At 47.4% G+C, this 23222-nt stretch overlaps 1 long non-coding RNA gene and 1 pseudogene across 2 annotated transcripts; one reads left to right on the top strand and one right to left on the bottom strand.

Annotated features, from left to right (window-relative positions):
* Window positions 1-8186: 8186 nt before the first annotated feature.
* Window positions 8187-9670, bottom strand: LOC131721250 (uncharacterized). 2 transcript variants are annotated; one of them, XR_009319905.1, is made up of 3 exons: window positions 9526-9670; window positions 9339-9438; window positions 8187-8482 (listed from the first exon to the last, which is right to left on the bottom strand). It is a non-coding gene; the product is annotated as an uncharacterized LOC131721250 (long non-coding RNA). The 2 variants fall into 2 exon arrangements; XR_009319904.1 differs by having other exon boundaries at window positions 8187-8520.
* Window positions 9671-10794: 1124 nt separating this feature from the next.
* On the top strand, window positions 10795-22555 carry LOC117407778 (uncharacterized; annotated as a pseudogene).
* The last annotated feature ends 667 nt before the right edge of the window (window positions 22556-23222 follow it).

Raw genomic sequence — 23222 nt, forward strand, 5'->3', positions numbered from 1 at the left:
GACAGTGCTATGGCAGGTGAATCAGCCCCATGCTGTGCTATTGACAGTGCTATAGCAGGTGAATCAGTCCCATGCTGTGCTATTGACAGTGCTATAGCAGGTGAATCAGTCCCATGCTGTGCTATTGACAGTGCTATGGCAGGTGAATCAGTCCCATGCTGTGCTATTGACAGTGCTATAGCAGGTGAATCAGCCCCATGCTGTGCTATTGACAGTGCTATGGCAGGTGAATCAGTCACATGCTGTGCTATTGACAGTGCTATGGCAGGTGAATCAGTCCCATGCTGTGCTATTGACAGTGCTATGGCAGGTGAATCAGTCTCCTGTTGTGCTATTGACAGTGCTATGGCAGGTGAATCAGTCCCATGCTGTGCTATTGACAGTGCTATGGCAGGTGAATCATTCCCATGCTTTGCTATTGACAGTGCTATGGCAGGTGAATCAGTCCCATGCTGTGCTATTGACAGTGCTATGGCAGGTGAATCAGTCCCATGCTGTGCTATTGACAGTGCTATAGCAGGTGAATCAGTCCCATGCTGTGCTATTGACAGTGCTATGGCAGGTGAATCATTCCCATGCTTTGCTATTGACAGTGCTATGGCAGGTGAATCATTCCCATGCTGTGCTATTGACAGTGCTATGGCCAGTGAATCAGTCCCATGCTGTGCTATTGACAGTGCTATGGCAGGTGAATCAGTCCCATGCTGTGTAATTGACAGTGCTATGGCAGGTAAATCAGTCACATGCTGTGCTATTGACAGTGCTATGGCAGGTGAATCAGTCCCATGCTGTGCTATTGACAGTGCTATGGCAGGTGAATCAGTCTCCTGTTGTGCTATTGACAGTGCTTTGGCAGGTGAATCAGTCCCATGCTGTGCTATTGACAGTGCTATGGCAGGTGAATCAGTCTCCTGTTGTGCTATTGACAGTGCTATGGCAGGTGAATCAGTCCCATGCTGTGCTATTGATAGTGCTATGGCAGGTGAATCAGTCACATGCTGTGCTATTGACAGTGCTATAGCAGATGAATCAGTCCCATGCTGTGCTATTGACAGTGCTATGGCAGGTGAATCAGTCCCATGCTGTGCTATTGACAGTGCTATGGCAGGTGAATCATTCCCATGCTTTGCTATTGACAGTGCTATGGCAGGTGAATCAGTCCCATGCTGTGCTATTGACAGTGCTATGGCAGGTGAGTCAGTCCCATGCTGTGCTATTGACAGTGCTATGGCAGGTGAATCAGTCCCATACTGTGCTATTGACAGTGATATAGCAGGTGAATCAGCCCCATGCTGTGCTATTGACAGTGCTATGGCAGGTCAATCAGTCCCATGCTGTGCTATTGACAGTGCTATGGCAGGTGAATCAGTCCCATGCTGTGCTATTGACAGTGCTATAGCAGGTGAATCAGTCCCATGCTGTGCTATTGACAGTGCTATGGCAGGTGAATCATTCCCATGCTTTGCTATTGACAGTGCTATGGCAGGTGAATCATTCCCATGCTGTGCTATTGACAGTGCTATGGCCAGTGAATCAGTCCCATGCTGTGCTATTGACAGTGCTATGGCAGGTGAATCAGTCCCATGCTGTGTAATTGACAGTGCTATGGCAGGTAAATCAGTCACATGCTGTGCTATTGACAGTGCTATGGCAGGTGAATCAGTCCCATGCTGTGCTATTGACAGTGCTATGGCAGGTGAATCAGTCTCCTGTTGTGCTATTGACAGTGCTTTGGCAGGTGAATCAGTCCCATGCTGTGCTATTGACAGTGCTATGGCAGGTGAATCAGTCTCCTGTTGTGCTATTGACAGTGCTATGGCAGGTGAATCAGTCCCATGCTGTGCTATTGATAGTGCTATGGCAGGTGAATCAGTCACATGCTGTGCTATTGACAGTGCTATAGCAGATGAATCAGTCCCATGCTGTGCTATTGACAGTGCTATGGCAGGTGAATCAGTCCCATGCTGTGCTATTGACAGTGCTATGGCAGGTGAATCATTCCCATGCTTTGCTATTGACAGTGCTATGGCAGGTGAATCAGTCCCATGCTGTGCTATTGACAGTGCTATGGCAGGTGAGTCAGTCCCATGCTGTGCTATTGACAGTGCTATGGCAGGTGAATCAGTCCCATACTGTGCTATTGACAGTGATATAGCAGGTGAATCAGCCCCATGCTGTGCTATTGACAGTGCTATGGCAGGTCAATCAGTCCCATGCTGTGCTATTGACAGTGCTATGGCAGGTGAATCAGCCCCATGCTGTGCTAGCAGGGAAGCAGTGTGGCTCTAGCGGAGCTGAGGAGGGACTGGGAGGGAAGCAGTGTGGCTCTAGCGGAGCTGAGGAGGGACTGGGAGGGAAGCAGTGTGGCTCTAGTGGAGCTGAGGAGGGACTGGGAGAGAAGCAGTGTGGCTCTAGTGGAGCTGAGGAGGGACTGGGAGAGAAGCAGCGTGGCTCTAGCGGAGCTGAGGAGGGACTGGGAGGGAAGCAGCGTGGCTCTAGCGGAGCTGAGGAGGGACTGGGAGAGAAGCAGTGTGGCTCTAGCGGAGCTGAGGAGGGACTGGGAGAGAAGCAGTGTGGCTCTAGAGGGACTGGGAGGGAAGCGGTGTGGCTCTAGCGGAGCTGAGGAGGGACTGGGAGGGAAGCGGTGTGGCTCTAGCGGAGCTGAGGAGGGACTGGGAGGGAAGCGGCGTGGCTCTAGCGGAGCTGAGGAGGGACTGGGAGAGAAGCAGTGTGGCTCTAGCGGAGCTGAGGAGGGACTGGGAGAGAAGCAGTGTGGCTCTAGAGGGACTGGGAGGGAAGCGGTGTGGCTCTAGCGGAGCTGAGGAGGGACTGGGAGGGAAGCGGTGTGGCTCTAGAGGGACTGGGAGGGAAGCGGTGTGGCTCTAGCGGAGCTGAGGAGGGACTGGGAGGGAAGCGGCGTGGCTCTAGCGGAGCTGAGGAGGGACTGGGAGGGAAGCAGTGTGGCTCTAGCGGAGCTGAGGAGGGACTGGGACGGAAGCGGTGTGGCTCTAGAGGGACTGGGAGGGAAGCGGTGTGGCTCTAGCGGAGCTGAGGAGGGACTGGGAGGGAAGCGGCGTGGCTCTAGCGGAGCTGAGGAGGGACTGGGAGGGAAGCAGTGTGGCTCTAGAGGAGCTGAGGAGGGACTGGGAGGGAAGCAGTGTGGCTCTAGCAGAGCTGAGGAGGGACTGGGAGGGAAGCGGTGTGGCTCTAGCGGAGCTGAGGAGGGACTGGGAGGGAAGCGGCGTGGCTCTAGCGGAGCTGAGGAGGGACTGGGAGGGAAGCGGCGTGGCTCTAGCGGAGCTGAGGAGGGACTGGGAGGGAAGCAGTGTGGCTCTAGCGGAGCTGAGGAGGGACTGGGAGGGAAGCCGTGTGGCTCTAGCGGAGCTGAGGAGGGACTGGGAGGGAAGCAGTGTGGCTCTAGTGGAGCTGAGGAGGGACTGGGAGGGAAGCAGCGTGGCTCTAGCGGAGCTGAGGAGGGACTGGGAGGGAAGCGGTGTGGCTCTAGCGGAGCTGAGGAGGGACTGGGAGGGAAGCGGTGTGGCTCTAGCGGAGCTGAGGAGGGACTGGGAGGGAAGCGGTGTGGCTCTAGCGGAGCTGAGGAGGGACTGGGAGGGAAGCAGTGTGGCTCTAGCGGAGCTGAGGAGGGACTGGGAGGGAAGCAGTGTGGCTCTAGCGGAGCTGAGGAGGGACTGGGAGGGAAGCAGCGTGGCTCTAGCGGAGCTGAGGAGGGACTGGGAGGGAAGCCGTGTGGCTCTAGCGGAGCTGAGGAGGGACTGGGAGGGAAGCAGCGTGGCTCTAGCGGAGCTGAGGAAGGACTGGGAGGGAAGCAGTGTGGCTCTAGCGGAGCTGAGGAGGGACTGGGAGGGAAGCGGTGTGGCTCTAGCGGAGCTGAGGAGGGACTGGGAGGGAAGCAGCGTGGCTCTAGCGGAGCTGAGGAGGGACTGGGAGGGAAGCGGTGTGGCTCTAGCGGAGCTGAGGAGGGACTGGGAGGGAAGCGGTGTGGCTCTAGCGGAGCTGAGGAGGGACTGGGAGGGAAGCAGTGTGGCTCTAGTGGAGCTGAGGAGGGACTGGGAGGGAAGCAGTGTGGCTCTAGCGGAGCTGAGGAGGGACTGGGAGGGAAGCGGTGTGGCTCTAGCGGAGCTGAGGAGGGACTGGGAGGGAAGCAGTGTGGCTCTAGCGGAGCTGAGGAGGGACTGGGAGGGAAACGCATCTGATTGAAAATGAAGCGAGACGGGGCTGGCAGTCTCTCCCCTGTTATTAACACATCTCGCAAATTGAATTTCATGCTGGCTGACCGCAGTGCTCCTCTCTGCCTCTTAGTAACACCAGAGACAAGCGCCCATCTGCCTTGGCTTCACAGACACTTAGCCACAGAGATTATGAGAGAGGAGGGGAGAGGGGGGAAAGAGAGAGAGGGGAAGGGAGAGAGTGGAGGGGAGGGGAGGGAGAGGGAGAGGAGAAGAGAGGAGGGGAGGGGAGGGGAGGGAGAGAGAGGAGAGGGAGAGAGAGGGGAGGGGAGGGAGAGAGAGAGGGGAGGGGAGGGAGAGAGAGGGGTGGGGAGAGAGAGGGGAGGGGAGGGGAGAGAGAGGGGAGGGGAGGGAGAGAGAGGGGAGGGGAGGTTCCTACTCTCCAGGAGTGACTCTTTTTGGAAGGAAGGATCAGAGAAAGAATGCAAGGTATTTTTTTAAATTCTTAATTAATGTAACGATGTGCAGTTTTGTAACGGTGATGAGCCAGGCTCAGTCAGGTGACAAGTTGCACAAGGAGTTGTCTAGGCCACTGAACTTACTCAGCATCATGAACCGGTAAGAAAGTTTACAAACGAGAGGAGGCCATTCAGCCCATCTTGCTCGTTTGGTTGTTAGTAGCTTATCGATCCCAGAATCTCATCAAGCAGCTTCTTGAAGGATCCCAGGGTGTCAGCTTCAACAACATTACTGGGGAGTTGGTTCCAGACCCTCACAATTCCCTGTGTAAAAAAGTGCCTCCTATTTTCTGTTCTGAATGCCCCTTTATCTAATCTCCATTTGTGACCCCTGGTCCTTGATTCTTTTTTCAAGTCAAAGAAGTCCCCCGGGTTGACATTGTCTATACCTTTTAGGATTTTGAATGTTTGAATCAGATCGCCGCGTAGTCTTCTTTGTTCAAGACTGAATAGATTCAATTCTTTGAGCCTGTCTGCATACGACATGCCTTTCAAACCCAGGATAATTCTGGTTGCTCTTCTTTGCACTCTTTCTAGAGCAGCAATATCCTTTTTGTAACGAGGTGACCAGAACTGAACACAATATTCTAGGTGAGGTCTTACTAATGCATTGTAAAGTTTTAACATTACTTCCCTTGATTTAAATTCAACACTTCTCACAATATATCCGAGCATCTTGTTAGCCTTTTTTATAGCTTCCCCACATTGTCTAGATGAAGACATTTCTGAGTCAACATAAACTCCTAGGTCTTTATCATAGATTCCTTCTTCAATTTCACTATCTCCCATATGATATTTATAATGCACATTGGGATCAGTATTAGGTCCTCTGCTATTCCTAATCTACATTAATGATTTAGATTCTGGTATAGTAAGCAAACTCGTTAAATTTGCAGACGACACAAAAACAGGAGGAGTGGCAAACACTGTTGCATCAGCAAAGGTCATTCAAAATGATCTAGACAGCATTCAGAACTGGGCAGACACATGGCAAATGACATTTAACAGAGGAAAGTGGAAGGTGCTGCACGCAGGCAATACATTTCTCCCCCTTCCTTTCTATATTGGTTAATTGTGGGCTCTAGTTTTTTATTTAACATCACTGAGTCCCTTGTCCCTGTGGATTGCAACCACAATGTAGAAACATCTAGAGAATGGATGGGAATGGTCAATAAACATCACTGCTGTTTCTCTTAAAGCGTGTTTATTTATTTCTAATACTGGACCCTGTCTTAATACTGTATCACATTCTAAATATGAATATAGCCGAGTTATTAATTATAGATAATACTTAGAATACCAGATACATATTTAGCATTAAAAAGCAATCCATGTGATTTCTTTACCAGTCGTTCATTATTTTGTGTATCAGCCTCCACACAAAGCCGAGCGCAGTGCGGTATACTGTAATGATGCTCCAGTCAGTCTGCCCGGACTGCACCTGATCCATCTTAAAAACACGAAGCCTCCAATAAGCTCATTTGTAAAAGTTAGTAAAGAATGGCGCTATATAATCTAAGGAAGCTGAATGTGAACTCCTAGCTGGAGCAACGAGAGAGGGAGAGAGGGGGCGGGGCAGAGAAGGAGGCGGAGACGCTGCTAGGCAACCGGCTCCTGAACATTCCACTCCGCTGAGCAGAGACCGTTAGGATTTAAAAATGCCAAAGTTCCGAGCGGCGTCAGGCGCTTCGTTTAATTAACACACCGTTGCTGACATTTTAATTTTGAAGAAAACCATATTTCAAATACTCAAATAGCACTGTATTAAAAAAATACTTGCTTTGACCAACTAAAAGCTATGACCAGCAATTAGAAGCGAGATTTAATGTAAATGCTTGACGCGCACTTACATTTATGGACACACACACACAAATAATAATAATAATAATCATGTTTTGCTTAAACGTGTTGTTGAATGTCTACAGATCTTTTTGTTCCTTCTTTCTTACATAACACGTGTGCAGTTTAATTCTTTTGCATCAACACAATTAAAATGGTTAACGTTTTATTTATTTATTTATTTATTTATTTATTTATGTATTTATTTTAGCTGTCTGCTCGCATGCTCCTCAGAAGGCGCTGAGCTGCCTCTCCGCACACTGCGTGTCGTTTTGAAGCGCTGTGTTTAAGATATTTTCATGTTTGAACTCCCGGCTCTCTGTTAAAATGCAGTCTGTCCTGCCATCAGTTCCCCTGCATCCTGATAAAACGTGCAAAACATGGATTTTTTTTAACATTGTCTAACTTAAGCCAGGGTTAATCTTTTATCCACTGTTGGTTGAACTTGTATTTTACACGACTGTGAACACGCTGCAACTAACTCGAAGCTCCCTGTTCGCTTTCAATTTCTGAAACACCTGCATTGCTCATTCCCTGTGAAGACGCCGACATATCTGAATTTGTTATTTTCCTCATCTTGGTTTGACAAACTGCCTGGAAACGAGTAGCTATCGCACTGATAAATCAGTGAAACTGGCGGGTATGGGATTTGTAGTTTTTAATGTGTGATTAACAGTGGGCAGTGAACACCAATAAACTACATTCCCAGGGTGCATTACGATTGAGCTTTGAGTTTAGATCCGAATGTGAGGTTTTTTTTGTTTTACTTTCCAGCTGAAAAAATAAATCACGTTTATTTTTTATAGTCTACCTTTAGAAATTTCTAGTCGCCTACGTGCGCCTAAATTAAAATGTATTTTCACACAAGCATTTTGTTCGTCTCAGACGCAGAAACTGTTGAGATTTCATCTGTGCTACTGGACGACACAGAAGACTCTGCCCATCAGCCGAAACAAACACTGTTGTATGAGTATATGCTATGATTCGTCCCGACATCCACCGAAAATCTTTGCGATCCACGTACCGGCCACCACTGTATTAAACTAACATGTTATTTGATCTGAACACAGCTCCGTGACAAGCGGTCGCTGGTGCCCTCTGCTGTTTACAAGAGGTAGTACAGGTAGTGAAATTCAGCAAAGACATTATTACTGTTATTAGTATTTATTTCTTAGCAGACATCCAGGGGGACTTACAGTTGTTACAAGTTACCACAGTACAATGTATCACATTATAAAACATCACGTTACAGAATATCATAATACAGATAAGAGCAGATATGAAAGTACCATAAAATCAATTCAAATAAGAGCAAAATAATAAAGCACACAGTAAATTATAAGAGTGAATTCGACTAAGAGCAGCTAAACCTGATAGTAACTATTTGCTTATGAGTCCAGTAAGAACACATAGTAAGCATGATACATGCATGAGAATGATTTCAAATAAGAGCAATTACAGGAAACTTATTTATACACACAGTACTCTCCTACGTATCCTGTAAATATTCTGTTTGCTGTATTTTAAGAATGTATCTGAAATGTCTATCTTTACACAGGGGTTAAGGTTATCCGAGTCATTTCAAAGGGCAACTGAGCTGATAGATAGATAGATAACAAACAGTTCTAGTAAATGACCACACGATGGCAGCATTGAATAAGGAATAGCGTGAACTGCGTTCTGCCCGTCTCCATAAAGTCCAGGTTTACAGCACAGGAAATGCCCGTGACCTGACACCTCTCCATGTGAGTTTAATTATTTATTCTTAAAACCAATACTATTTTAATCCACAACAGTGACTGATAAAACAGCCTTTGTACAACAATTGTGCTGCGGTGTGCAGGTCATGGAGCTGTGTGGGTGCTGGAGTGCGCTGCAGAGCAGATTTCCACTCGATCACACAAGGGAATATAAAGGATGCCGTGTTCAGAGCTGACTCTGCGATTTAGCGTGGGGATATATTGAAACCACTGAAGCTGAAGTAAAGAAAATGTACGTGGTCTCCAACTCGCTGTTTGATAAATAATTCAAAAATAAAAGCGTGTGTGATGCTTATTTCCCCAAAAGCCCTTGTCTTTAACCACAGGAGCACACAGACTCTTACAGGGGTTTGAAACCGCATATCACTTTGTGCGTATCCTTACTCATGTCTGTCCCACAGGAGTTCCCTGGCTGTAGTTTATGTGGCTGTTCTTTGATCTGGTTGATTCTAGTGTGTGCAGAGCTGCTAGTCTGTGATGGTCGATTCTAGTGTGTGCAGAGCTGCTAGTCTGTGATGGTCGATTCTAGTGTGTGCAGAGCTGCTAGTCTGTGATGGTTGATTCTAGAGAGTGGAAACAATCCTGTTATTGTAACTGATTTGCCAGGACACTGACTGGTGCCTGGTTTATGTTTTCCACTAGATGTCACTGTTTACTCAGCTTTCTGTATTTTAACATTCAGGATTCTTGACATGAATATAGATTAATGGATGACCACAGGCACGAAATAGCGGAGGGGTGGGAAGTAAAGTTGATCCTCTCTTATATAATTAATTATAACTCTGTTACATGATTCAACTACATCAGTGCAAGCTGATTCTTCAGCTCTGGTTTATAGTTATGTTTCATTTTATGAAATAAAAAATAATCAGGAGTGTTTTCCACACTTTCTGGTGCTGGGACTCTGTATCAGCCTATAGCGTTAATAACTAATACTACACTGTACTTTCTCTTTATTAGCTTGTTTTTCTCTTCATGTCTCAGATGAAATCTGGATTCCAAGAGTGTGTGTGTGCATGAGTGTGTGTGCTTACCAGATCTCTGGGCTCCAGGCACACAAGTCTTACTGCAGGTATCCTCCAGGTGGGATCTGTAGGGAAGTGGGTTCTGTAGGAGTCTCCAGTGACCAGGCAGCTGTAGAGACAGGAACAGGAGTCACAGCAAGCCTGCATTGGAAACACAGCAGAATGGGCAGCACTAGAGGACTAGCAGACCCCTCACCAATCAGTGACCAGGTCCCATTGAGGGCTGGAGTCCAGTTCAGGTGGTCAGTCTGGCTATGGGGCTGCAGGAGCTCAACCTGCAGAAACACGGGCTCCAGCAGAGACTGGGACACAGGGAACGCAGAGTAGAACTGGGAGTAGCTCACATCTAGAGGGGAGGAAAAAAAAAAGCTTTGTAGGTCACTGCCATGCTTTTGAAGCACTTGAGTTCAGGACTCACTTCATATCAAGGACAGAGGCTCATGGGAGTTGTAGTCTAATCTGTTGGATGGGCCAATGTGTTCAGCTTTGGGAGTTTAGAATGAAGACTACAGAGCGCGTCAGCGTCCACGAGAAGCGCCGCGCACAGCAGTGCGAATCTGGAAGAGAGACTTCAGCGTTAGTCTAGGCAGGTCCGTGTAACGAGCGCGCTGCAGGGTATGCGCTAATCGTGCGAGGGGGAAAATGAACTATTAAAATTAACCCTTTAAGGTACAGGTTACTACCCCCCCAGAATTATACCAAATCATGATTACAACGAAGTGCACCAATTCACACGTACGGACAGGTTGGATGCGGGCGTTTAAGTTTGTCAGTTTTTCTCCTCTTGAGTCACTCTCCAATATTAATTGGATACCGTTTGAACAACAAACAGCGAAGAAAAAAGTTAACTATTAGTTTGGTTAAGAAAGATACTATTAGGTTTTTAAAAGACATATTAACGTTTGAATGTTATCACCGTTGGAAAAGAATAAAGTTAAGCTTCTCAAACCAAGTGCTCGACACACACAAAAACGAAAGTGTTTCTAGTTTACTTTACACACACACACACACATCAGCTACCTCCTAATTTAAATAAGATTTTTTTAAGAAACATAAATAAGACTGCACTTACTGTAAAACGAGCGCGAATAACCGAATAACCACGACACCTCAACACCACCGATATCGTTTAACCGGACCCGACCCGAGTATATATACTGGAGACGCCGGGTCTCGGCAGCGATAGCAGGTGGGATTGATCAAGCAATTCCGACCCATTGCGCGCTCTGGAGGATCAATTGAGGAAATCGACCCGCATTGCGTCATTAATTAAATTAAACTCAGAAAACAAAATACTACTAATGATGATGATGATGATGATGATGATGATGATGATGATAACTGGGGACTCCCGATCAGCAGTTAATCACGCGTGATTAAGACCACGTGTTGACTCTTCAGTTCAATCTCAGTCAGGTGCTGTGATCGGAAGCGGTGCGATTCGGAGGGCTTTATAAACCCCGGGGCGCGCCGTGTCCCAACAAGCGAGCGAACGCAGCGGCTTCTTTCTGTTGTAGAGAAGCGAGGTTTTGTTAGTGATTGCTGATCTGTGGTGGACACGGCTGGAGAAGTCGTATTGAGATGAGGTTCAGGCTGCTTTTAGGGTGAGTTTAATTTTTTAAACTGGATTATAAGATATATATAGATATTGTCTCACTATTCGTGGACTGTGGTTATCACCTTTTCAACCAATTCCACCAACCCCTCTATCTGTGCACATTTAAAATAATTAACAATTTAGCATAGTCCTTGATCTGTTAGCATTCTACTTCAGTTAACTGGCTCCTGCGGATGAGTGTGCCGGATGTCTATGAATTCACATGTATATGTGATTATTATTGTTCCAGAGTTGCCTGGTTATGCGCGGTGTTGCCGGCTGGCTTGATCGCTCAGGACTTGTCGGGTAAGATCAATATTCATGCTGCAGAACAATCTCCAGTCTGCAATGTAATATATCTGTATCACTTGCGTTCATGTGGTACTTGTGTGTCTTGGGTTCACAAACCCAACTCTACACTAATGTTGGGGTATTTAATGTTATCCAGTTGGGCTAGTCCAGGACTCCCGCTAACTGGAATCTGTGTATTATGTCTATCACTGTATTATCAGATATGTTTAATAAATTGATTGACCGCCCTTGTATACAGAATAAAAGGGTGATGGCTCTCGGGGCAGATCAGATAATTGACAGTCACTCGAGATGCTTAATGAAGAGAATTAATTGAACTGGGAACTCGCCCTTGATTTGGCATGTAACGTTTAGACTTCCTGAACGTTGTAGTTGGTTCAAGTTATGAGTATTCTATTAATCGATTGAATTGGCAGCTTTGTTTAGGCTTATGAAACGCTATATAGCCAACTTACAAAACGTTTTATCTATTCTATTTAATATGGTGTGCGACTTTGTATTGCCGGTGTTCTTAAATAACGGAGCGGCTCTGTGCGTTCATTTCTGACTTCAGGTAACTTTGTGACCGAGTGCCGGGATCGGTACTTCTGGATGTCAACCAATGGCAAGTTTGCCGGCGGTAACTTTCGCTTTGACGTCATCGGTAAGTTGGGTCGGTTTAAGTAACGGCAGCTGTGCGGGCATTCGGGTTTTGAGTATAGGGTAAAACGTTGGGTCTTTTGTTAATAAAAACCTTGTGGGGTATCAGAATTAAAGTAATTTAAAGGAAACTCTCATTGGCTGGTTAAGAGTGCCACAGATAAACGGAATCTCTGAAATGATTTCAATCCCTATGGGATTTGCTCGGTAGCCCGTTGTGATGTTCTCCCTCATTTTTATCCCCCTTCCAGATAGAAGCGGGGAGCGGCGTGCGGGTTTACGTATTCCTTCAACCTTCCCGGAGACTTGATCTTCAGAGCGTCGTTCTTGGCCTGTCACGTGGAGAGCGTGGTGAGTACGTCACTGCAGTAAAAAAAAAAAAAAACCCGCTTTACACTCTCGTACACCGCAACGGGGAACTGAAAAAAACACATGCATCTATATAATCCTGTTCCCTTTATCAATTACAATGTTCATCAAGTCTGCAATCGGCAGGTAAACATCTCGCAATGGCAACGCATTCATTTGAAGTCGGTTTGGTGCATTAAGTTCCTTTCAATTGAAAGAGGTGAACTATCTCAGAAATGGTCTCCCATTCCTTTTAGGGGTGCAATGGTCTTGTCATCCCCCCTGTTTTTGGAAGTCCTAGCCCCGTATGCCGCTTGTGAAGAAGTCTCTAGTACTGACCCCGTTCTTTCTCCGTTCTCTCTAGAATGACGTCTCCTATGTGCTCCAGTACCGCTTCGTGAGACTGGACTCTCTGGGCAGAGAGACGGTCTACCCCTTCTCCCTGTCCTGCAGGACGGAGAGCCCCTGGAACCCCCGTGAGATCGTCTGTGAGGATAACTACATGGAGGTGAAGGGGACCCCCGAAACTAGGGTTCACAATTGAGCAATGTATCTGCTCCTATTAATTGATCAATCACACCCTAGTGATTCAAGGATGGAAATGACTCCTATTGCATAGCAGTTTCACCCATTCCAGGTTTTATGATCGGCTTGATTTTACCCACAGTGTGTAGGTAACAACCTTGGGTGTCTTAATTGTAGTAAAACCAGGATTGGATCAAACTGCTTTGCAATGGGAGTCTTATTTTGCTCCCTGGGCAGCAGTGGAGTGGTGGTTAGGGCTCTGGACTCTTGACCGGAGGGTCATGGGTTCAATCCCAGGTGTGGGACACTGCTGCTGTACTCTTGAGCAAGGTACTTTACCTAGATTGCTCCCGTAAAAACCCAACTGTATAAATGGGTAAGTGTATGTAAAAACAATGTGGTATCTTGTAACAATTGTAAGTCTCCCTGGAGAAGGGCGTCTGCTAAGAAATAATTCTAACTAATGGAGTTACACTTCAGGGGTAAACATGATTCCTATTGCATAGCAGTTTCACTTCCGGTCCAGGTTTTACTGTGAGCTCGATTTTAGCCACAGTGTGCCTAGGTAACAAGCTTGTCGCAAAACCAGGCACGTCTCTGCCTGCTATGCATGGGGAGTCTTGGCTCCAATCCCTGCTGTTCAAACCTCCTGCCCCCAGGTGTCTGTTAGGATGAATGTCCCGGTCATCGCTCAGGAAGGACTGGAGAAGGAGGACTGGGAAGCGGCTCTCTCCATAGTGAGTGAACTTTCAACTGGGAGGTGGGGGGGGGGGTACAGGGCTTCCCAGGTCCTGGGGGACCCCTTGTGTGTTTAATTCCACCTGAGCGCTCAATTGAACTATTGGCTTAAGACCTTTAATTGTGTTCAGCGTCTAAATGGTTGGCAGTGTATTCAACTTTTAGAAGTAACTTGAAAGCTGAGGACAATTGCAGGTTTAAGCACTATTAGATGAATGAAGGGTGTAAGCAATTGATAAACTGGTTGGAATGAGAATCTGCAAGTGCAGGGGGTCCCCAGGATGGGGGGGGGGTCTGGTGTAGAGCAGGGTTGTCAAACTGTTCCTGGACGGCCACAGTGTCTTCAACCCACAGCTCTGAAGCACTTTGTTTCATTTGATTAATCGGACGCATTACCATCTCTCCCGGGCCTCTGTTTGTATAGGTAGTGTACCTTGAATGAATTTTCTGGAATCCACCAAGACCATGCAAAAATATTAACCCTATCCAATTGGTTCAAGTAAGTTCATTGAGAGAAGCTGGAATGGACACTGTCCCTCGGAGTGGAGTTTGATGCCTCTGGTGTAGAGGTTTCTTTCTGTAGTGCTTGCAGTGCCTCTTGTGGACGCTCTCTGAACTGCACCTCTTGCAGCTCCCCGAATGGCTCTGGGTCTCGGCTGGCTTTTCGTTGTGTTTCTCTGCAGGCCCAGGGAGCGGTGATGTCCGAGTGGCAGGTGGTGTTCCACCAGACCGGGATGCCCCCCAAAACCATGACCGCCGAGGACGCCCGTACTGCAGGATACCTCGTCAACTCCACGTCCAGCCGCATCATCTTCAGGTCGCCCTACGGCATGCCCATGTCCGAGGTGCTCCTGGTGAGTTCTTAAAATACTGTGATCCCAAACCAGCTTCCATTATTTAATAGCGTGCTTTTGTGTGTTAACATCTGAGGGCTCTCCAGAAATATACAGCAAGGCAAAAAATAGGATGTTGACGAACTTGGCGTTTTTAAATGCTGATGGATTTAAAGTTAAATCTCTTTTGCTATCAACTTAATTTTCTGAATTTAATTTTTTGGCTATAGCTGCCTTCTCAATTTTGCATAGGACTAGGAGTAAAATCGAGCCCAATTTAATATGCTGTTTTGAACAATTTAGATCTATTTAATGTGTAATGTAAAGTATTTTGTATTGCAAGATGCCATAATAGTAGTCTAGGAATGACTTAAGCAGACTCCTTTTATCCAAGGTGACTGACGGGTGTTAAAATGCAAGATTCATATTTGCACTTGCTGTAAACCACACTATTCAAATAACTTCTAGGATGCAACAAGTTAGGATTATAGCAAGTTGTGTCTATAGTGGTGCAATAATGCATCAGCTGAGGATCCAGTAATGTGGTGCTGAGGTCAGGTGAGTCCAGAGCAGGAGGGGCAGATCGGGAGATCTACAAGCGCAGTCTGAACAGGGGGGTCTTGAGGGGTCGGTGAGGCGCGGGGCTCGTCGTGGGCTCTGCTCCGGTGAGGCGCGGGGCTCGTCCTGGTCTCTGCTCCAACGCTCTTCTCTATCCTCAGGTGTCGGGGATCCCTGTGGAAGCCATCAGAGCCACTGTGTTCTACAAGCAGAGGTGGATGCTGCTATTGGTGGACACTTCAGCTGCTTGTGCCAAGAGTGAGTCACCGAGGAGCACAGCAATCCTAGAGGAGGGCTAATGGTCTGGAAGCATTACCTGAGCTGGGAACTTAAGTGGAACAGTCTAGTGCATTGTACACTTGACTTTGAATTTGCTGCACTAGCAACACTTTGACACCTGGTGGCACTGTGTGCTATGTGAAACTCATTCTTCCACATCCTATTAACCCATTAAGTGACATTGTCCTCCTTTTTGAGGGTGTGTGTAACTTTGTATTTGAGCATGTGACTGACATAGCTCCATGTTAAATCTCTACCCTATAACAGTCTAGTGTCAAACTGCATAAATTCTCCAAAATTAGTTCTGGTGCTAGTGTTTTAGAAGTGCTTCATCTTCCATGCATTAAGACCATAAACATCTTGTCATCTGACTTTTTAAAAAGTCTATAAATACAAATCCCTTTTCTACACCAAGGGGGGGAAAGAATAGTATACCATGGCAAAATGCCTCGTGTTTCATCTCTTTCCAGACCCCTCTGTTTTCGATGGCACCTACTTGAGCTGGGTCACCCCGAGGCTCATCACCCCTCTGGTCCTGCATCCCACCAAGTTCCTGGATAAACGGATCATGATGGGGGTGGAGGGGAGGGGCCTGGATGAGGTCGCTGCTACCAGCAGGGGGTACCAGTTGCTAGTCAACCGCACTGCAGTGGAAATCCGCGTTCCCTTCGGAGCTGTGGGGGGGTATCGCAAGGTAAGATAGCCAGGGACCCTCTGGTTGGGTCTGTCTGTGGAGGCTTGGTGATTTTTAGAGAAGGGCTTTTTCCTGGCTTGACCCTGAGCGAGTCACTTCACCTCCTTGTCCTTCGGATGAGACTTAAAACAAACGAGGTCCTGTTGGAAGTGACTCTGCAGTTGAGGATGCATAGTTCACACCCCCCTAGTCTCGTCAAGTTGCTTTAGCGAAGCGTCCTAAATCAAAAGCCCCTTCTCCCTGGGGAAGGGGGTGTAGTGGCAGCAGTTTTGCGTGTCCTACTTCTCCCTGTATCTGGGGAAAATCCCTTGTTAACTACTTGGCCTAAGTTATTGCATATGAGAATCTGGGGATATAGGGGGAAGTCTTTGTTTATCTTAGCAGATGCTTTTATCCAAGGTGACTTGGAGACTAGGGTGTGTGAACTATGCATCAGCTGCAGAGTCACTTGCAACAATATCTCCCCCGAAAGACAGAGCACAAGGAGGTGAAGTGACTTGCTCAGGGTCACACAATGAGTCGGATGTTGTACTGATTTGTACATCTGTAACTCGTGTCTTTTTTACAGAGTCATGTGATTGATAACAAGTACAACCAGGTGTATGAGATTGACCTTTTCCTGGAGCACCAATGGGCTGACGACCTGTGGGAGGTGACCCAGCACCGCTCCTTCAAGCCAGCCCGCTCCCCCTACCTCCCTGAGACCCCTTATGTGGTGAACAGTGAGTACTCTCCACAGCCCTGCACTGTAGGGGTAACCTTGGAGCATGCGATTGGGGGGTGGACAGGGTTAGAAACTCTAGTGTTGCTGCACCCAGTCCTGGGGTTCAGAGCTCTGCAGTTATGTTTCTTGTGCTTCACCTCTCTAATCCCTGCTCTCAGACACCGTCCCGAGTGAGAAGGGCTTCACAGTGACCCTTGGTAACTTCAAGCCGGACGTTGAGCTGAAGAACCTGACCCTCAACGGGGTTCCTCTGACCCTTCCCGAGGCCCAGAACAGAGGCGTGAAGATCAATGAGGTCCAGCACCCCAACGGCACCAAGGACTTCGTCCTGAAGGTCCCCTTCGACAACCCGCTGGTCTCTGTAGAGGTGAGGATTAACCCCACTCGAATAAGGAGGTACCAAACCATTGAACACAACCATACCAATGTGGGGGAAAAGCCTCCTGTTCATAGTGAAAGCCAGCTTAATGTATATACACGTGATCATGAGGTGTCACAGGGGAAGACTCTCTAACAAATCTGCAACATGAATTATACAGGAAATCTAATATTGCACATGGACTGTATCATGCACTGTTTGAGAGTGGCCTGTCTGCAGCAGGTGACAGTCCAGGATTTTGGGGGGTGGGGTGGTTCTGTAACCTTTTGGCCTGATTTTCTTTCTCTTGCAGTACATTGGGGCTCTCATCAGGAGGTACACCTTGAACATCAACTACACCTTGAACATTGTCCCCCAGAATGAGTCGTATTTTCACCCGGCTGCTATTGTGTGCGATGTGAAGGATGTTAGTAAGTGAACTGGGGGGGATGGTTATTTCTTGACTAGTTAGATCTGTAAGCGCTTTGCCAGGTTCACCTACTTGCAACAACCCCATACCTGACATGGGCTACGTTGTGACATTGACTTTTCTGTCTTCAACATTGTACCACCGATCTTGTATTGTATGTCGCCGACTGTTTCAAAGCCAATTGGATACAGAATGTGCCAAACTACAAAGTGGAGATTTTTGTAGTCCACTTTTGTTGACTGACCTACCAATCCCTTCCCTCTAGATCTTCCTGATGTCAAAGGCTTTTGTACGAACCGCAGCGTGGTTTTCGAAGTGACCCCGGGCAACATGGACTCCAGCTGCGAGCTGTGCATTGGGAGCCGCCCTCTACCCTACACCATCGTTGAGCCCAAGATCACCATCGAGTTGCCACTCTTTAGCATTGGCTACATCTATGAGGTGAGGATCTCCCAGGGGTTCAACGTTGAATCCAGGGCTAGCACTGTTTGGTCAACTGGTAGCCTTTACCGAGGGACTTCTCTGCCCAGCCATGCAGAGAATTGACCATTGGGTTGGTTAGTTTGAGTTTTAGTTGCCATTAATCTTGCTACACTCTGTAGGACTGATTTGTTACCGACTGAAATTCTCACACCAACGCAGGCTTTCCTGTAGGTAAATCTAAGTGACGAATCTTGGTGTTTTCTAATACATTTTGAACACTACTCCTAGATGCACCCCCAAACTGAGGCAGCATGCTTGGTTTCAGAGGTATCAAACTCCCCATGCTTGTTCACTTCAAGTACGTTGCTCCAAGGGTACTGCCAGCTGTGACGTGTCCCTTGCTTCCTCCCTCTCAGGACATCTCTTTGAGGGGCCTCACCGTTCGAGTGGAGCTGAACATGAGGAACGTCAAGACCTTGCAGGTTGAGAAGCAGTTTGTGCAACGCTGCCCAATCCCAACCAGGGAGCTGCTGGGTGAGGAGGACTCCTTCACTGTGGTGGACGCCTCGCAGTGTCCTAGCCACGCTTCTCACCAGAACTAGCCACTCCAAGGATCCTATTGCCATGCATTCTGAGCCTGTGGGACTTCTGTTCTTGAATGTCCTTCAGATTTTTGAAGTGGTCCCCAGTTTATGGCTGATCTAGTTGCAGAGTTCAGGGTCTTGAGTTTTCATGTCTGTTAGGAATCCTAGCTCTGATACAAGAACTCTAAGTAGCTTTTTGTTTTTGGAGACCACTTAATTGACAAATTGAATTCACTTGTTGCCACTGTAAATATTTATTTAATTGAAATCTTGATCAATGTGTTGGAATTCCTTTAGGGAACCCTGCTTTTAACTTGCATGCAAGTCCTAGCAAAAAATGGTTGCACTGTAGTCCATCTGGCTGCATGGAAGCTGGGTGTGAAGAGCTAGCTTGAGGTAGGGTTAGGACGAGGAGTTGAGGCGAATGACACTGCTGTAGACCTCTGACTTACAGGATCTGGTGATGTTATTGGGGTAGCATGGCATTGCCTTGATTCTGTCTGGTCTCTAATTCATTCTTCTCCTCCCCCGCCACAGTGTGCTTTCCTAACGGAGTGGTGACGGTGGTGGCTGTGACCATGGAGCCCATACCATTAGTGGATCCCAGCAAGACCACCCTGCTGGACAAGACCTGCAAACCCAAAGAGTTTGACTCGACCAGGGCTCTCTTCACCTTTGGGGTGAACACCTGTGGGACCAGGAGCCAGGTGAGCTGGGACTTCCTGTGTGGTGTTGTGGGTCAAGGCAATGGTCCTTCATACAGGTCTGGCACTGGTAGACCTGCACTGGATCATTTGGTTGTGTTTTTTAACATTGTTTTATCCAAAGCAACTGGGGAGTGGTTGACTATGCATTAACTGTCTGGTAGTCTTTAGATTTTGCTATTGGGAGGTCAGCTTTGTATTGCCAGCATGCTGTTCTGGCTCCTGTGTTTTCAGATTGTGGGTAACTACCTGATCTACGAGAACGAGGTGCTGTATACCAGAGCGCTGTTCCCACCCAATGCTCCAGTCATCACCAGGGACTCTGAATACAGGTGAGCACAGGGAGTCTCCTGGTTCACAGGGAACTGTGGTGATGTCATAGGCTGTGACATCACACGGCCCATTTGCCCTGAACCGGACTACCCAGCTGGACCATGCAGTCTGTTTTACACACGACTCCAGCCCCTGATCTAAACCCGTGTGTCGTTACCTCGTAGGCTGACGATCCGCTGTCGTTACCCCCTCAACGACACCCTGACGCTGGCTGCTGAAAGGAAGGCGGTCCCTGCTCCAGCCCCCTACTCTGTGCGGGGGCTTGGGTCCCTGCACGTCCGGTCTTATGACCCTATGAGCAGAGGTACAGAGTATCTAGCAAGCTGAACCAGGCTCGTCTCCTGGGACTAAAGGATATAAAATCTCTTCAACAGTTTGCTTTGATCCATTGTTTGTGCTGCGTTTAGGAACCTGCCAGCTGGTTAACTTTGCTTATGGTAAATGACTGAACACTCTGTGTAGAGCGAGATGACTTCAAGGTCTTCATTGAACATTGGCTGCATCAAAAATCATTAAATGTTCTACTTGGCATTTACTGTTTCAGCTGAGCATTTTAAATGGAACATTTCTTTAGAGATCTGTCCATTTTGAAATGGATGTGCTTTTCATGTTGTATGGTAGCCCTCTCTCTGTCTAAGCCTTTTTAGCATTTTACCAAATCCTTATTTTGTTTTGCAGGCAAGAGTCCCAGAGATGTTCTGAATCTGAAGGCTCGGCTAGCCAGGGGTGAGTTGAACTCTGTCTTCACTTCCACTTGTCAAATTCTGCTCTGTAGTCTTCATTCTAAACTCCCAGAGCTGGTCACATTGGCCCACTGTCCAGATTAGACTACAATTCCCATGAGCCTCTGTCCTTGCTATGAAGAGAGTCCTGAACTCCAGTGCTTCAAAAGCATGGCAGTGACTACAATTTTTTTTCTCCCCTCCTAGATGTGAGCTACTCCCAGTTCTACTCTGCGTTCCCTGTGTCCCAGTCTCTGCTGGAGCCCGTGTTTCTGCAGGTTGAGCTCCAGCAGCCTCATAGCCAGACTGACCACCTCATCCTGCAGGACTGCTGGGCCACACTGACCCCTGAACTGGACTCCAGCCCTCAATGGGACCTGGTCACTGACCGGTGAGGGGTCTGCTAGTCCTCTAGCGCTACCCATTCAGCTGTGCTTTCAATGCTGGCTTGCCATGACTCCTGTTGTCTCTGCAGCTGCCTGGTCACTGGAGACTCGTACAGGACCCACTTCCACCCAGTGCCAGCCAGCACTCTCACCAGGAGCTCCCCCCAGCTCCAGAGGCTTGAGGTGCGGGCACAGCAGTCTAGCAAGGACTCTGCCTTCTGGAGACAGGTTAGTGCCCCCTCTCTGACTTGAACCTGGGACGATTCACTCCATGCAAAGTGCTTCAGTAGGAATGCTTTTATTAAACTTCAATAGGAAAGAGGGATTGATGCACTACTGACTTCAGCCACAGTGTGGCAGTGTTCTCCTGTTTAACGAGAGCTGCTTCTGTCCCTCCCCAGGTGTATTTCCATTGCATGGCTGTGGTTTGTGATCCCAACCTGGAGGATACCTGCAATAAGACTTGTGTGCCTGGAGCCCAGAGATCTGGTGAGCATCTGGAGATCAGTCCTGTAATACAAGCAAGCATGACCAGCTGCAGTACAGCATCAACGCTGCTGTATTGAAGCTGCTACCATTGAGTGAAGGGAATACAAAGCCTAATCTAAGATTTGAATATCCTGATGGGTCCTTCTTCCTGTGTAATACATACAATTCTCTATTTGAGTGTTTGTAAGAGGAGATTTTTTGTATTGTGCTGGTAATGCTCTCTCTGCATTGAGTGAGTTTATAATGATGCCTTTTCATGCAATATCTATTGCAATAATTTAATCCAAACCATTAAACCTGAACATTTAATTACAGTAAAATGAATCCAAAGAAATACTGTCAAACCTCAGAGCTGGCAATAGTCCTTTTTATCTGTACCCTGGAGAGTTGTTTTCAAATTTTGTCTTTCTCTCAGCCCGTAGTGTGGATCGATACAGCCAGATCAGAGGCTACATTTCTGCTGGGCCGGTCCAATTGGTACCAGAAGGACAAGTCTTGGACCTTCAAACAGCAGGTGAGCCCTTGAGAGAGTTCTGTTGAATATCCTGGTCATTGAATTCTAACCCTCCTCATCCGATGCTATGGAGTGCTCTGCCTCTGGAAGGGATGCAAACTAAAACCTCTCTCTATATTTTATATATATATATATATGAGGCTTGCTGCTCCAGAGCTTAAAGGGGGTCTATTAGCAGGAGGTTCAAATCCCGGCTCAGCCACTGACTCGCTGTGTGTGACCGTGAAGAAGTCACTTCACCTCCTTGTGCTCCGTCCTTCGGATGAGACGCCAAACAAACAAGGTCCTATTGGAAGTGACTCTGCAGCAGTTGTGATGCAGAGTTCACATCCCTAGTCTAAGTCGCTTTGGCGAAGTGTCTGCTAATCCACTAACTTCCAGTGTTTGCAGTAATAAACCACTAGATGGTGCTAAAGGAGCACTAAGCTTTTGATGGGGTGTATGTGGTTTTATTTTTTTATTAGAAGCATGATCAGACTGTATCGGTAACCGGCTCAGGTATGTGTCTTATTAAAATATTAGTGAAAACAGGAATAGACAAAACTATCCAACTGGTCTTATTTCCATTCCTGTGATGCTAAATCGCTATCCTATAGCCGGTATGAAATATCAGTTCTGATAATTGTCCTTCAGAACTGGATGCAGCAATTTGTAGCCAAAACTAATTATTTAAATTGAGGACTTCTCCTCCTCCCCCCCCCCCCCCCCCCCCCCCCCCCCAAACAAATAAAATTTATGAATTTGCATAAAGATGGTGTTCAAATGTTAGTTTACTCTTAATGTTTAGGACCTCCATGCTAACTTGTAGAATTTCTTGAAGTTGCTAAGCAACGCTGACTGTAATTGGAGGCGTCTTGTGGCCCCCCGGGTCCTAGTGCTCAGCCCTCATGTTTTGAATTTCAGGCGACTCCCCCTTGGTTCTGGCGCTGGGCGTGGCGTCCGCTCTCCTCGGAGTTCTGCTCGTCATTCTTGTTGCTGTCGGATTCAGGAGATGTTAAACTTGCTGTCTACCCCAATAAAGATTTTTGCATCTTGATTCTTGTGTCCTCCCATTGCTTTCTTGTACCCTGAAGGTACACCAGGAATCCAGTGCTGCTTGCTGTTCAAACAGTCTTTTAAGATAGTGTTTGGCTTTCATTCCAATTGAGCTCTTCATTACTTGACTACACCCTTAATTGAAATTATTTTCTTACTTATTTCTTAAATCCCTGCAGATTCTAAGTTATCTAGAAAAATCTTAAATCCTATATATAATTATAGCTCTGAAGTCTAGTAAGCTAATTTAGTTCAGTTGCGTAATTCGGCGCTCTGTTAGAAAGAAGTGACAGATTGAGGGGTCTCCCAGGACTGGGATTTGGGGAACCCTTTTTTTTTTGAAAGGTGTAAAAGCTGCTAGCGTCTGGTCTCAATTCAAACCGATGCGTACAGTTCAGTAGTGAATGGGTACCTGGTCAGAAACACCACGCTATCGCTGTCAAACGTGACGCGTCCAGGTAAGGGAATGGCACGCAGAATTAAATCTCCTCCATTCTGTAAGCAAAGTGCTAAAGACTTGCTTACAGAAAGTGAATTTGCAAGGAGGTCCATCTGCGCTCCTCCTGTTCATGGTACCTGCGCTCGGATGGGTCACGCAGTGACGTCAGTGTAGGCGTGGCTAGGTGGGTGTCCGTTCTATACTTTCCCCTCGCTCTGTGACGTGTCTC

Source organism: Acipenser ruthenus, chromosome 48 (genome assembly GCF_902713425.1).
Source record: "Acipenser ruthenus chromosome 48, fAciRut3.2 maternal haplotype, whole genome shotgun sequence".
Classification (NCBI taxonomy): Eukaryota; Metazoa; Chordata; class Actinopteri; order Acipenseriformes; family Acipenseridae; genus Acipenser; species Acipenser ruthenus.